A 16694-nucleotide genomic window follows, 5' to 3' on the forward strand; every position below is an offset into this window, starting at 1 on the left:
GTTTTGTCTTCATTCATTTCTGTCTTCCACTTACTTAGGTATATCTTGTTAGATTTTATCTGGCTTCCTGAATCAAATACTTAACTCATCTATTTTTGATCTGTGCTTTTTAAAAATAAATTCACCTAAGTTTTTTTTTTCCCCAAGTAACTCTTAGAGTATAACTTACAGGGTTTTGGTGTTTTTTTTTTTTAAGATTTATTTATTGATTTATTTGACAGACAGAGAAAGTGCAAGCAGGGGGAGTAGCAGAGGAAGAAAGAGAAGCAGGCTCCTGCTGCTCAGGGAGCCTGACACGGGATTCAATCCCAGGACCCTGGGATCATGACCTGAACCAAAGGCAGATGCTTAACCGACTAAGCCACCCAGGTGCCCCAAGCTTATAGCTTTTGATATAGAACTATCAGTATCACTCATTTCTAAACAGTCTAGAAATTCCATTTTGTTTTTTTCTTTAACTCAAAATTCAGGTATATAAAATAATAAGCAAAAATAAAGGAAAAGTACAAAACTGGAGGAAAGACAGAATAGGAGAACAGAATGTCAAAGTAAGCACCTAGGGTGATGTCAGTACTTCCCTCATGAGGTAGGACTGTCTTTAGGTGAGTGCTCAGGATAAATTTTGGCTCAGTGTAAGAAAGAACTTTGTAAAAATTCAGGCTTGTCCAAAAAAATGAAAGGAACTGCCTTTTAAGAAATTGAGTTCTCTAGTACTGGAGGTGTTCGAGCACAACGTGGGGAAGAATGGGACGAGGATACTGCCAAAGAAATTCAAACACAGAGTGGATAAATTACTTTTAAGATCTTTCTCGCTTTGTTTGCATTCTATCTTATAATTTAGCCTATTATAAAATGCGACAAATGGCGCCACAAAACTATTTTTAATTCAAGTAAACCCCCCACTGTAATAAACTCCATAGGAAATCAAGAATGCTTTATTGAAATATAATTGTGTTAAAATTAATAGTTTGCTTAAAACCACATTCCTAATCTGCAGGAGTTGTAGAGCAGACAAAGATGAGACCCATTTTCTCTATAGTTTATTAATAAGTCAAAAGAAATAAGGCAAGAGGAGATGCATCATAAACCTTTTCTTTCTCCTGGTTTCTGGGTCATTAGCATAGTGTTTTCCCTTACAAGATAGTTTTGGACTCAGGGTTAGTGGCTGGGGTGTTTGAGATGCTGATGGAATTTGAGAGTGTGCTTGAAAACATGATAAACTGCTGTCTAGTCAACTATAGCTAATTCTAGGTAAGAATTGTCCATTTTTGCCTTTATTTCTGTTCCCAGGCCCTCACTTCACCCAGCGTAATGCACAGCTCATCCTTTCTGTGACTCACTAGCTTCTACTCTCAGGAATAGAACTAACGGACCACTTGAAGGACAGACTTCCCTGCTTACAAGTAGGATGCATATAAAAGACCTGTACCGGCCGCCTGGGTGGCTCAGTTGATTAAGCATCTGCCTTCAGCTCAGGTCATGATCCCAGGGATCTAGTCCCACATCCGACTCCTTGCTCAATGGGGAGCCTACTTCTCCCTCTGCCCCTGTCTGTGCCCTCTAGGGGGTGCTCTCTCTCTCTCCCTCCTGACAAATAAATAAATAAAATCTAAAAAAAAAAAAAAACTGAAACAAACAAAAAGACACACTGCACCAGGTGCTAATTACCTTTGTCTCAAAAACAAAGCAACTTTTCTCTTCTGTGCTGGTATCTTTTCTCTCTCAGAATTCTTACCCTCTGCCTTACTGTGTCTTCCTGTGCTATACTACTCTAAAATCAAATCCTTGAGCTCTGTACCTAGGGAACCTGGACAGACCTCAACTCTCACTTCTTATTCCCAGAAATTCTTGGCTCTCCAGGTCCTGTCTTCCTGCCCCTTCCCCATCAACCAGCACACCTATAATTCTGACTTAATACAATAAATATTATTAATTGCAGTAGATGATGTTATGGACTGAAGGTTTGTGTCCCTCCAAAAGCCATATGTTCAGTCCTTAACCCCCAATGTGATGTTTGGGGATGAGGCCTTTGGAAAGTAATTATGAGATTAGGTCATAAAGTTGGGGCCTTTGTTATGGGATTAGTGACCTTACAGGAAGAGGAAGATATCTCCCTTTCCTTCCTCTCTCTCCCTGCTGCCTTCTGCCTCTTTCTCTCCCTTTCTCTTTTTCTCTCTCTCTCTTTCTACTCCCACCCGCTGATCCCCTAATTTGCATTCGTTGAACAAATGCCATGTGAGGACATGGTGAGAAGACAGGTATCTGCAAGACAGGAAGAGTCCGCGTACAAGGATCCAAATCCCCTCCCATCTTGATCTTGAACTTCTCAGTCTCTAGAACTATGAGAAATAAATTTGTTTTTTAAACCCTTTAGACTGATATATTGATATTACAGCCCAAAATGACTAAGACAGCAGATGTGACAATTATATAAACTATCATCTTGTAGAGGTCATATGGAAGCATTTTGTTTGACTTTTTTAATCTTTTTTGAGATAAGTATCTTGACACCTACTAACCCTGTGATAACAGTAAATTGATTAGTAAATTGATGTGACTAAACATGTTTCTAAAGAAAATGATTATAAATAAATCAAGTTTTAAGATTATCTGAACTATTGAAATAACTCAGATATAACCCGAAGGTTTTATTTTTTGACACACTGCCTCTACCCCAAATGGAATCCCGAGTGGAACTTCAAGTGGAATTGCTCTCATCTGAGAGCAAAATAAAATGACTGATTGACTATGAGTTGACCAATCTATTTTGAAGATCTATGATTCCATATGACTAAAGGGACAGAACTGAAAGACCAGTGTAAGAAACCTCAATGGGAACACTGTGTCTTTGATTCTTAAGCAATTGATATGTAAATTTCCATGTTTACCACTCTGGAATCTAAGAGAACTCAGAAGACAGGAATCTTTTCCCACACATCTTTATAACCATGGTACTCAGCACAATGTCAGGCCCATCATAGACACTCAGAATAGGTTTATTGAATGAAAGCACTTATACTTTCTTTGGTACTTGAAGAATAATTATAGTACTCTGCCACCATTTCTAGCATTCTGTGTCTATTCATTCAATAAGTCTTTATTAGGTACCTACTCTTTTGCAAAGCCCTGTTCTAGGCACTGAGGATGCAGTGAACAAAATAAAATCTTTATTGTCATGGAACTTATATTTATTTTAATTTATTTTTTTAATTTCTTTTCAGTGTACCAGAATTCATTGTCTATGTACCACACCCAGTGCTCCATGCAATATGTGCCCTCCATAATACCCACCACCAGGCTTACCCAACCTCCTACCCCCCGTCCCTTCAAAACCCTCAGATTGTTTTTCAGAGTCCACAGTCTCTCATGGTTCGTCTCCCCCTCCAATTTCCCCCAACTCCCTTCTCCTCTCATGGAGCTTATATTTAATTGGGGGAATGAGCAACCATCAAACAAACATATTAGAAAGTATAATACAATGTCAAGCATTAATAAATACTGTGAAGATAATTAAAACTGCTAGAAGGATAGAGAATGACAAGTAGATGTTATTTTAGATAGGAAAGTAATGTTTGAGCAAGGATCTAAATGAAGCGAGAGAGTGGACCCTCTGAATAGTTGAGTACAGAACATTCCATCAGAAAGAAAAACAAATTCAAAGTCTTTGATATGTGAGTGAATCTGATGTGTTTGAAAAAAAAAATGAACAATTAAGATTGTTACAAGTTAGGTTAGAATGGTAGATAGATGTCATCTATCATAGGTCGTAGGGCTTTCTAAGTCATTATTAGGACTTGGATTTTATTTGGAGGAAGCCATGATAATATTTTTGAATCAGGGAGTAAGATGATTCTTATACTTTTAAAGGATTGCTCTGGTCAGTAGGAGAATAGACTGGGTCAGTAGAAGAGGGTAGTGGGTAAAGAGAAGGGGAACAGGACCAGTTAAGGAGTGACTGGAGTCTTCCATAAGAGATGGCATTGGCTTGGGCCAAGGAATGGAGGGTCCTGGGGGTAGTGATCAAAAGTGGTGGGGGTTGAGGGGTAGTGATGGGGGTAGTAATCAAAGAATACATTCAAAAAAGAGATTTTGCAGACACAACAGGATCTGCTGGGATAAGAATAAATGTAAAAATGAGAGAAGCAAATGGTGACTCTGAGGTTTGTGACTAACTGAGGTGGGGAACATGGCAGAGGAGCAGACTTTGAGAAGAAAGCCATGAATTCAGTTTTGAACATACTCTCTAAGTAGAAAAGTTAGGTAGGCACTTGGACAAATGGATCTGATCTTATATACAAGAATGAAGTCTACAAGGGGTCTGTTTACAGTATCTTAGTGGTGGCCCAAAAACTAGGTCAAGGAAATTTCAGGAATTATTTGTGCCAAAGGTCAAGATGTTCAGGTAAAATGAAGACTGAGAATTGAACCCTGACTCTGGCAATTTCAGAAGTCATTAGTGATTTGACAAGAGTCATTTAGTTGGAGTGAAATGGACAAAATCCTGATGAAAGAAAGCTCAAGAGGAAATGAGAGGGAAGAAAGTGGCAAAACCAACCACAGACAACACTTTCATTCCTCTTTTGCCAAACAGGGAGCAAAGAAATTTTAACTATTTTTTTTTCTAATTATTTCTTTACTGTAGGACTTTGCTGCAAGTCTGAATTCCATATCTTTATTTACCTTCAACTACTAGCAGGTACCCAGTGAAAAAATAGCCAAGTCACATGAGCCACCAAATGACAATGCACTCTTCTTAGAGAAAGAATACTAAAGAAAAAAAAAATTCTGGAGTACTAGACTTATGAAATAAAATATAAAATGCCGACAGCAATGATAGAGTTCTTACCATGACTGGCTCTTGGTAAATGTGATATAGTGATGAGAAAATTGCTTGGAGGTGACATGTTCTCAAGGAAAGTGTTGTGTCAGTGATGAGACAATGTCTAGAGATGAAAGTGTTCCATGATTTATTTTCTCCCTTTTGCTTTTTTGAAGAATATTAGGAGTACACTAGGAGGGGGTCTGGAGGTTAGAAGGGGAAGGAGAATGAGACAAGAAAAAGTGTACATCAGATTTGGGTAAAGTCTTAAATATGGAACTAATTTTTTCTAGAGCATTCTAAATGCTGGGTATTGGTTAAAGCATTGACTAAGTCAATATGGTGCATGCTTATAGAGCGAGTTTCTAGTCCACAGGGCAAAACGTTAGGAAAGCAAATTTATGTGATTTTAGTTCCTCTGGAAATCCAGGATGCTCTGAGAACATCATTTTATGAGGCATCTAACAATCAAGGAGGCTAGACAAACCTTGTGGGGGAAAAGGGTTTTTAAAGCTGAATCCAAAAGGAAGAGCAGGAGCTGGGAAGATATTAATTATGCCTCTGATGTGATTCTGTTGCCCATCAGTGTCTACCACCTTCAAAGACACTAGGTTGTTTCTTTTATACTTTTCTCTAGTGATGGATGTTTATAAAATGTAGTGAGAAAAAAGCAAAACAAAGGTTTAATGACAACTCTATGTTCCTTGAAAAGATGCACTCATGCTTAAGAAAATGGAAAACGCATTATTTTAATGTTACTGTGAAAACAGAACCTCAAGTGTGCTATTTCTATCTGAACCACAGGTAACCTTGTTTTTATCAGTTTATACTGCTGGTGCTTTTTTGTCTTCACTGAATACTTTCCTTTTTGTCACTCAGGTAATGTAATCACCTCCTTTTGTGTGATAATCATAGGTAATTAATTTTGTAACTGTTCCTGTCCTGTAAGACTGTTAATTGGATGTCTGTGAACCATATATCCCTCAAGTTCTTAAAAAAGTTAATATATGCTAGTTTTGAAAGGACATAGGTGCTCTCCTGATTTCGATGGTCAATTATTATCACAAGTACTGTTTGCCTGAACATACTAGTGCTCGGGTATAGGACAATGTCTTTTATTCTGAGATGAATTTCAAAGCCATAATGAAAAAAAAAATGTGCTATCCCTACTGCCACAGGGAATTTTTGGCACAAATTGGTATTATTCATCCCTATCTCTTTAGCATGAGGTCATGTGGATTGAAGCCAAGTTCAAACAGTTAGTAAGTAACATAGCTGAGATATGAACCCAACTCTAAATCTTCTGAATCTAAATCAAGTTCTCATTCTAAATCTGCAGTGATTGATTCCAGTATGGCTAGCATTTGGGAGTTCAGTTTCTAGAGCCAGACGGCTTTGGTTCAACTCCTGGCCAGACCGGTGGATATTGTGTAATGTTGGACGCTTTGCCTAACCTCCCTATGCCACATATATTTAAAAAAAAAAGAAAGGGGGGAAGTAGTAGTATTTAATTCATTATTTTTATAAGAAGTAATTTTTTAAAGAAAACTTAATATGTGTAAAACATTTAGAATTGTTCTGCCAAAAACTAACTGCCCAACAGATTTTGGTTATTACTACACTTCTAATTGGTTTATAACATAGAATATATACAATTGCTTTAACTCTTATCTAGTCTTATCTTATCTTGACCGTACACAATCATTTTATGCAACACAGATATACATGACTTTACATTGGAAAAACTACCTAAACTCTTACAAGCACAGATCTTTTTCTCATTATTGCCCTGTGAGATTTATTCTGAGATCTCTTTAGTCCTCTCAGACACAGATAGTCATAGAGTAACAAATTTCTACATTAAAGACTGGTCTTCAATACACTATTAGACAGAGGGGCCTGGGTGGCTCAGTGGTTAAAGCCTCTGCCTTCGGCTCAGGTCATGATCCCGGAGTCCTGGGATTGAGCCCCGCACCGGGCTCTCTGCTCAGCAGGGAGCCTGCTTCTCTTCCTCTCTCCCTTCCTCTCTCTCTGCCTGCCTCTCTGCCTAATTGTGATCTCTGTCTGTCAAATAAATAAATAATAGCTTTAAAAAAATTATTAGATGGAAATTGTGTTATATATATATTTTAGCACAATAAAACGTAGTAAAAAATGGACAAGAATGGCATTGACCCTCAGATACATACAATTGCACATTTTCTATATTTTATATTATTATATTAATATTATATTATAACATAATTACGTTGTATTATATAATTTTATATAAAAGATTTTATATTTATATTTGATATATAATTATAAAGAATTGCATTTGTTTATCTTATATAATTTATTTTTATTTTTAAATTGTAGATACAGCTATATGTAGATATATAGATACATATTAGATGCCCCTAAATGGAAATTATCCACCCCTAAATAAAATCTGACAATGAACCTAGGTGACTGTTAAACATCAAACATCCACATGAATACCATAAAGCTCAAATATCTGTATAGTTGGTCGACATGATGCCACGTGTACACGTATTTAGAAATACCTCTCTGATATAGTTTAAGTTTCACAACTTGTTTCCAAACATATAATACTGGTAGACCCAGTGTACCCATTACAAATTTCCCCAGTTTGTTTGTATATGTAATTGTTTAGCTGGGCTTGGCCCTGAAGGACCATAGAGATGAATATGAGAGTCCCTGTCTTCCCAGAGCCTTCAGCATAGTGAGAGAGCAGAGAGGCATCGAAATCACTGTAAGAAGTGTACGGCTGGAGTAAACATAGAAGGTATCACAAATGTATTGCCCATGCATTCTTTTCCCCAGTGCTCCTAAGGATTAGCAGTATCCAGGGGAGGGAGTAATAACAACACTGAGGACGTGAGGTTTGAGGGGATGAGTACACACAGGAGGAGGGAAGAGAAAGGAATCCCTCGGATAGTGGTGAAAGAGGTCCCGGAACCACTTCTACGGGAGATGCAGACACCACCAGCCAGGACGGAAGCAGGCAGAGGTCTCCAAGGTCATTCCCACAGAAGACGAAACAGACAGAATATCTGAAGTGCCTGAACCCGGAGCTTAGACAACAGGATGAGAGTTTGAGGGTAGATTTGTGATTAAGTGTACAAAAAAAAAAAAATCAGGCAAACAAACAAACAAACAAATGAGACAGTTATTAAGTCCAGGGAAGGCCAAAGTGTACAGGAAAGAAGAAATACATAGGGTTTACCCTATGATCAGTTGTGAATGGCATTAACAGAATCCTAACAACAAAAATATTCAGTACAAATGTCCACAGGGGAAGGGAATGAATGCTATGTGTGGTAAGCATAAGGAGAACCAAGAGGTATAGTCTCTGATCCTATAGTAGGAAGTCAATAAATAAAGAGTAAACCAAGAAATCAATGTAAGACGCAAAACAAACAAAGACATACAAAAAAACAAACTTAAATACAGAGAACAGACTGATGGTTGCCAGGAAGAGATGGGTCGGGGGCGGGGGGGGGAACTGGACAAAGGAAATGAACAGCACACCTACCTTAGTGAGCACTGAGTAACGAATGGAATTGTTGAATCATTATTTTGTACACCTGAAACGAATACAGCACTGTCTGTTAATTATCCTTGCACTTTTAAAAACCTAAAAAAATAAAATAATCCAATTTAAAAATAAAAAATAAAAGACTGGAAACCCATATGGTTATTAGCTATTGATTCATGCATGGTGAGCATATGAGTGAGTGTTTCATGGTTCTTTGAACTTCATCTCTTTTTTAATTTCTCCATTTGTTTTTCAAATAAGACAGCTCTATAAACCAGAAATGAAAACTGGAATTTTGCTGAATGAGAAACAAACAAAAAAAAGAGACCTTTGGTTTATGTGGCCTTGGGCAAAAGTTAGGCATTGGCAGAGGATGAACAAGCCAGGCTGGTCCTCCTTTTGAGTCTACTCTACAGTCAGATGGGTGATCAAATTCTTCTCTGGCTCAGGGTCTCTGCATATGTTGATAGTCATGCCCTCCACCGCCTCTCTTCACCAACACCATTCCCGAAGACACTCACGCCCACCTACCTCCATTCATCCTTCAGGTCCCAGGTTACCTACTACTTCCTGGAGAAGTGTCCTTGACCACCTGCCCCCAACCACTACCATCCCCCACCAGATGAGTCAATCTAATTCATTTAGGTTTACTTGTTCAGTGCCTTTCTCCCTCACCAGAGTCTATACACTCTGCAAGGGATTTTCTCCAATGGCTCAAATTAAAACCCTTGAGTCATGCCCGCTTTCTGTCTTCCTCTCACCTTTTTTTTTTTTTTTAAAGATTCTGTTTTTATTTATTTGACAGACAGAGATCACAAGTAGGCAGAGAGTCAGGCAGAGAGGGGGGTAGGAAGCAGGCTTCCCACTGAGCAGAGAGCCGGATTCGGGGCTTGATCCCAGGAGATGCGGGGCTTGATCCCAGGACGCTGGGATCATGACCCCAGCCGAAGGCAGAGGCCTTAACCCACTGAGCCACCCGGGCGCCCTCCTCTCACCTTCTTACACAATCTTCAGCAAATACTATTGACTCCACCTCGAAAACACCTCCCCATTTCTTTTAGCATTGCTAACGCAGCCCAAGCCACCAGCTCCGATCCCTGGGCTACCTCTCTGCTTCCGTGCCTGCCTCTTGCAGACCTTCCTCCACCAGGCAGCCACAGGGTTCCTTAGGAAATAAAAATTAGAAATGCCCTTCTCTGCGCCCTCATTTCCTCACAGAATGAAGAGTGCTCACCCTGGCTGGCAAGGCCCAGTGGGAACTGGCCCCACTACCTCGCAGTCCTCGTCCCCTCACCGTGCTCCTCAGTCACCCTTCTTTCCCAGCAGCCTCCGCGGCCGCCAAGCCAACCCAGTCCCGGCCCTCGTTCATGGCCCTTGGCCTCTCCACTGCCTGCAGCCTCACTTCTTGCAGACGCTCCTGCTCCATTCTGCTCGCTGCCCAAAGTCAGGGTTTCACACAGCACCCCCGCAGCGCCTCCATCCTGCTTGGTTCATCCTTCAAAGTTCTCATGGCTACGCGGCACATTTTAGAATTGGCTGTTAATTGATCAGTCAGTCTTTACTAATTAGTATTTCAGCTTCATGGGGGCAAAGGTTTTTTATTTTTTATTTTATTTATTTATTTATTTATTTATTTATTGGTACCCTGTTGTATTCCCACTGCGGAACACACTTGGCATACAGAAAACACTTAGTAAATGGTTGCTGAGACACCTTTTTAATTGAGTGAGAAAACATTTTCTCTGCTTCAGGAGAACTTGGTACCCATCAGAAGAGGGCTTGGAACATAGCAGAGCCTCAATAAATATTTCTGAATGAATGAAGCCAATGGCAGAGTAGAATATGAGTGAGAAAGAAAGTTTTTCTCTCCGAGATGATTAACTGCCAATGGCAGTCAATTATTCTGAAAGTGAAAAATATAAGAAAATCACAAGAATGGTACAGAAGGGGCATCAGAGAACAAATATAGATAAGTGACATTATTAAGGAAGAGAGAACGTATGCAGAACATTTAGGAAGGGAACTATCATTTAGTGTTATAAATGTACTCACTGTATTCCAGACACAGCATTAGATCTATAAAAATATACATTATTCTTAATTCTCGTAGCCCTTTGTGAGATGGATATGGCAAAGTCCCTTTTACGAAGAAAGAAATGCACTCAGATGATTTAACTAATTAGAGTCAGGTTACAATCTAACAAAAGGAGACTATCTGACCAGCAGACCGTTCAAAACCAGCCTTCGAGACTGCTCTGTGCACAAGCTTCGTTCTTAGTAGAGGTATTTTTAGCCTCCACAATGTTTTGAGAAGCACCCACTAAACATTTATTCAGTGAATAAAAGATCCCTTCAGAGAAAATGTCTTAAAGGTAGGTAGAATACCAATAGGAAAAAAATTACTTGGGTTGATGTTCTTCCAAGATCAAAACATACTCGGTAGAAAAATAAGAAAATAGTATTTGCCGAAAGATTAATGGAGGATGTGGTCTAATCATCTTCCGGAGCATTAAGCCAACCTAAACAGAAAGGTATTTTCAGCTTTGAAGAGTTGTTCTTACGCATGCAGAATTATAAATGGCCTAATTTTCCCTATATCTCCATAATTAACAGAATAATTATTGATCAGCACAAAGCACACAGTCTCTAGAGACATGATTTGTGTGAGCGCTTAGCTTTTTGAAAGCTTAAATCACTGTAGTCAGTATTAAAAAATGAATTGATAGTAAATGTGGTATAATTAATCCACCTATTCTATTTGCCCATGAACATCTTTTCATGCTAAATATCTCATTCATTTAGGAGAGAATACAAATGTATTACAATGACAGAAAAAAAATAAATTGGAACTTTTATTTTCCCTGCGATACTCCCTGTTTTTCATTTACTCAGACTTCCCATACATTGTGCAAGTTTAAAATATTTCTCAACTTTTATCTGCAAATTACAGGTGCAAAGAACAGCCGAGGCAGAGGATTTAGGCAATATTCTAAATCCCCTAGAACGTTCGTGTGCTAATGCTGGGCTGCTTGTCCTCTTGGCTCTCCAGACTTCTCTGTTCGGCCCTGTATCTCAGCGGACAGTCCCCAGCAGGCTGTGCGCCCCAGGCCCCTTGCCAGCAGGTTTCCTAAGGGGCTAGGAAAACTAGAAGTAACTGGTGGGAGAATGGAAAGAAGAGAAAAGCCAAGATATAGTTTCCCATCCCTCTCTGTTCAGGTGGCCTCAGGTGTGAGGCAGCACTCCCTTCTCCCTCAGAGCCTCCAGCTGACTCCTGACAGACCTGCCAGGTAGGTGACCTTGACCCTTGAGCTCTGAGAACACCATCCCCCTTTGTGCTCCAGCCCAGGGGTAAGAGTGACTTGCTGTTGCTAATCTCTGGGTGGCCTCACTCTTGTGGCCTGTTGTCTTGACGGCCCTTCCACTTCCTGTGCAATCAATTCCTGTATTAAATTTTCTCTGTTCTGAATATTTAAAGCCATTCATGTTTCTCTGTTTAGACCCAGCGGATAGAATGTGCTTACTCCTTGACATGAGGGACCTAGTTTGCCTCGTGTATGGCTATATATCCCAGTACCTAGGAAAGTACCAGGACATAATAAGTAATCAATGAAAATGTGCTGAATGAATGAATGGAAAATACTTCCTTTAGCCTGGTAGTTCTCAAACTTTATCAAAGTATCAAAACTACCTGGAGGATTTATTGTAACAAATGCCTCCCCCCCTCCTCCCCCTTCGCCAAGTTTCTGATTTAGTAGCTCTAGGATGAGGCCCCAAAACACACAGTTCTAATACGTTCCCAGTTGATGCTGCTGTTGCTAGTCCAAGTCTCAAAGGACCACACTTTGAGAACCGCTGCTTTAGTCCAGGATCTGCCCTGTGTATCATCCAATCTGAACATAGATACGAGAGTCAACATCTGTATCAATGAGCACTCACTCTTCATATTCAAAGGCAATCTGGCATGCCTCTTTAATTATTGTAACCATACTATGTTTTCTATGGAAGCAAGGAATTTTAATATCTTCTAAACCTTTACCAGGAACGGTTATGACTAGTCAGTTAGGTCCTTTTTAAAAATCTCATCTTAAATTTTTTTACTTGCCTCTCTCTCTCTCTTTCTCTCTCTCTCTCTCTCTCTTTTTTAGGTTAAATACTGAAGGAAGAATGGCCAACCTTTTAAAACAGATTATTAAGTTGAGGACTTTAATTTTTTTTTTATTCTCTATAAAGAGCACCAGGAAAGTAAGTTGCACAAAATAATACTTGGAGATTCAACAGTTGTCATTTAAAGTAAACATCACCACCACCACCAACAACAACAACAAAGAAAAGACTGTCACTCATGATAATATAAACTAATTTGCTTACTCAAAATTTGGGAGGCCTGGTGGCTCAGTTGGTTAAGCATCTGACTCTTGATCTCAGCTCAGGTCTTGATCTCAGGGTCATGAGTTCAAGTGCTGCACTGGGCCTAGAGCCTACTTAAAAATGTATTTTTTTTCATATATATGTGGGAAAAAATGATTACTCAAATATCTTTGCCATCAGATGATAAATCTCAAATTAATAAAGATGAAGAATAGTGTAAGTCAAACACTGGAATTAACCAATATTTATGCAACCCTTCAATTCCCAGTAGTTGACTAACTACTACTCAGTAGTACTAACTATGCTATTAGGATGACTGTAAACTCTATGGGGTTAGCACATCTGTGTTGTTCTATTGTATATCCCCCAACACCCGCCAGCACAGGACCTATTGTGCAGTAGACATTCAAAACTCATTGAGAAAAAAAAAAAAAAGTGAATGAATGAATGAATGAATCATTACAAACTGGCTAAGTTTTTCACATAGCTCATTTTGGGGAGAACGTTCTTCTGTCAATGTTGGTAGTTCACATAGCTTCCTTTGTTCACGATACTTCCATTTACTTTCAGGAAATTCTTTATCTTTACCAAGAATGGAATAATTTGATAAGCCTTTAATGGACAAGCACGGTGATGACATAAATCTGCTAGAACGGGATGTGCCTTCCTAGGGCCTGTAGAAGAGCACAATTGTATCATCCCCTACCTAGATTTGATAAGATAAAATCTCGGAGTCATCTTTAATTTCTCTCCCTCACCCTCCACCATCCATTATCAAGTTCTCTATGGGTTCTGTCTTACACATTTATCTTAAATATCATTATTTCTTACTACCTATACAGTGCCCAGCCCAATCTAAGCCACCATGTTTGACCTAAGCTACAGTGACATCACTTTTGCCCCTCACTTTTGCCCCTCACTTTTGCCCCTTACAGTTTTTTCCACATGACAGCCAGGGTGATCTTTAAAAAAAAATTTTTTTTTCAAATCATATCACTTAGAACCCTCCAATGGTTTGCCCTTTACCCTAAATGACCATTCACCTGCCTCCCACAGACCCCTCCTCTCTTTCATTTGGGTTCAAGTTCCTAGAAGCCACAAGAGCAAAGAGCATTCCCACTTCAGTGCCTTTGCTCAGGTTGTTTTCTCTGCCTGGATTAATCTTTTTCAAAACTTTTTATTTTTTATTTTTTTTTATTTTCTCACATCACTCAAGTCTCTGCTCAAAGTTTACCACTACAGAAGGTGTTATCCAGCACCCTCCCTAAAATAATGTTTCCTTCTCTCTCCTGAGTCATACTGTGTTTTTTATATAGATACACTCTATCTGAAATTATGTATTTATTTATAGGTGTACTGATTTATTGTTTGTGTCTACAGTAGAATGCAAACTCCTTGAGGACACAGCTTTTGTCTCTCTTCTTTTTTTTCAGTTTTTATTGAAATACAAGCGACATACAGCACTATATAAGTTTAATGTATACAACACAATGACTTGACCTTCATACATTGCTAGATGATTTCTGATGACTTTAGCTAACGTCCATCACCTCATATGGATGAGTGGATGGATAGATGGATGGATGGATGAATGGATGGTGGGTAGATAGGAAGGAAGGAAGGAATAAAGGAAGGAAGGAAGAATATTTTTCCTTGTGATTAGAACTCTCGGGAATCTAGTGTCTTAACAATTTTCAAATACACCATACAGCACTGTTAACTATAGTCATCATGTTGTATATTATATTCTTAGTACTTATTTATCTTATAACAGGAAGTTATACTTTCTGACCACCTTCACCCAGTTATCCCACTCCAGTCCCCCACTTCTGGTAACCACAAGTCTGATAACCACAAGGAAATACCCTGGTCCCTCTTGCCCACTGCTGGATGGCAGAGCTTTGAAGAGCACCTAGAAAAGGGCAAGTTTCCCATAAGCATTTGTTAAATGAACGGAAATATCTACCACAAACCAGGCTTAGATTCAGCTTCGCAATAGAAGAAACAAGACTTTCCAGCTGTAGTATTTCTTCCCCCATCCCATCTCAGGTGTTCCCTTCCCACCACACGTCCATGCACGCATATGCACATGCCCACACACCCATGCCCATGCACACACATGATCATGTCCATACATGCCCACGTCGTCCCGTGCCCATGCAAGCACATGACCATGTCCACACATGCCCATGTCCACCCAGGCCCATGCACGCACATGCCGACACACACACATACCCCCAAGTACACGGCAACTTTCTCAGGTCTTCCCCGCGAGGGGGTATTGATGTATCATGTGCTCACAGCCTGATATAAATGATTGAGAGTCATGGCTTTCAAGCTTTTGCATATTTAGTCAATCATCTTAAGCTAAGAAAATCACACTTAAAATTTGGCGCTTAATCATTATAACATTATATGTAATTGCAAAATATGAGAAATAAGTGCCTGTAAGTAGTAGATTGCTTGAGTAAACTATCATTCAGGCACACCATGGAACATCACACAGCTGTTAAAAAAAAAAAAAAGGAGTGGGGAACACCTATATGAACTGAAGTGAGATGATTCCTGGGGTATAGTGTCTCAAAAAAAATGTCAAAAAGTGTATGTGGAGTATAGTGTCTTTTGTTTACAGAAAAAGAATTTTTTAAAATACCCGTATGTGTTTATTTTTACAAACAAACAAAAACCCAGAAAGAATAAATCGGAAACTACTGAAACTGATTTCTTGCAAAGAGTAGTTGGAAATGGGGAGATAGGTTAGCAGAGGGAGTCACGGTTCTCTAAGAACCCTTTTGTACAGTTGTGACCTTTAGAACCACATTCATGTTTTACATACTCAAAATTTAAAGTTAAACCAATGAAATGGAAGAGAAACAATGCCAAACTGTATAGACACAGAAACAAAAGACCCTAAGAATATTTCAGATAGCTATTACCACCTTGAAGGAGTTGTAAAAAAGAGCTAAATTGAATAGTTTTGAACACAGTGCTTTAATTATAAATCTTTATTTTATAAAAGTCCAAAAGAACTTCAAACAAAACTTGAGATCTACCTAGAATATTTGTTTTTGTTTCTAGACATGTATGGGTACAATGATTCTGAAACTATTTTTAGTATTTATTGAAAGATTGATGAAGGGACTAAGGATGCTCATATCCTTAGGAGGTAGGGCTCCCTCACTGTGAGAGATAGAAGACACAAATACGTAGTGATGGAAAATGAGGAAGAACCCTTTGGTTTTCATTTGGAATTAGAGTTATCATTAACTCATGATTTTATACAAACACATCTCATATACACACATATGTAATGTGTGTTCCAAAAATTTTGGTGATTTATATATGTCATATAAATAATGTATCATATGTATCACATACATATGTATCACACACACACATACACACGTATATGATTCTGATGCAATTCCTTTTTTCCCCCGTTCTTTCTCCTGAAAAGACCTAGAAGACACCTTAATAACAATGAAAACACCCAGGGCTCATATCTTGGTTAATAAGTCTCTTTCTCTGGGTAAAAGGAATAAGAAGTCCTTTGAAAATGGCCAAGGACAATGGCAGAAAAGCACAAGATTAGCTGAAAGAAATCTTGTCACACCAAAATGTAAGGAAGTGCTCCAGAGAAAGTTGGAGTATGTCAAAGGGACTTGTGAGTCGATTTTAATGTACAATGTCCTCAGAGGAGGCCTCACTCCTAAGGTCCTGTGTGAGGACCAGAAGAAGGTGAGAAAGAAGGGGAGCTGCTCCTGTAGGAGGAACATAATTCAGGAAGACAGAACACAGTGGGATTCTGGGCAGTGTTTAACAACAGCTTCTCCGTGGGGTGAGGAGATCTGATTTAGAGTTTGCCTATGTCCTTGGTATAAAGACTCCCACCTCGGTTGATTTCCAGCTACCACTGATTTAACAACTGGCTGTCATGGTCCATGACAGTTGAACATGGACTCTCAC

This window comes from Martes martes, assembly GCF_963455335.1.
Source record: "Martes martes genome assembly, chromosome: 4".
In the NCBI taxonomy this organism is placed as follows: domain Eukaryota; kingdom Metazoa; phylum Chordata; class Mammalia; order Carnivora; family Mustelidae; genus Martes; species Martes martes.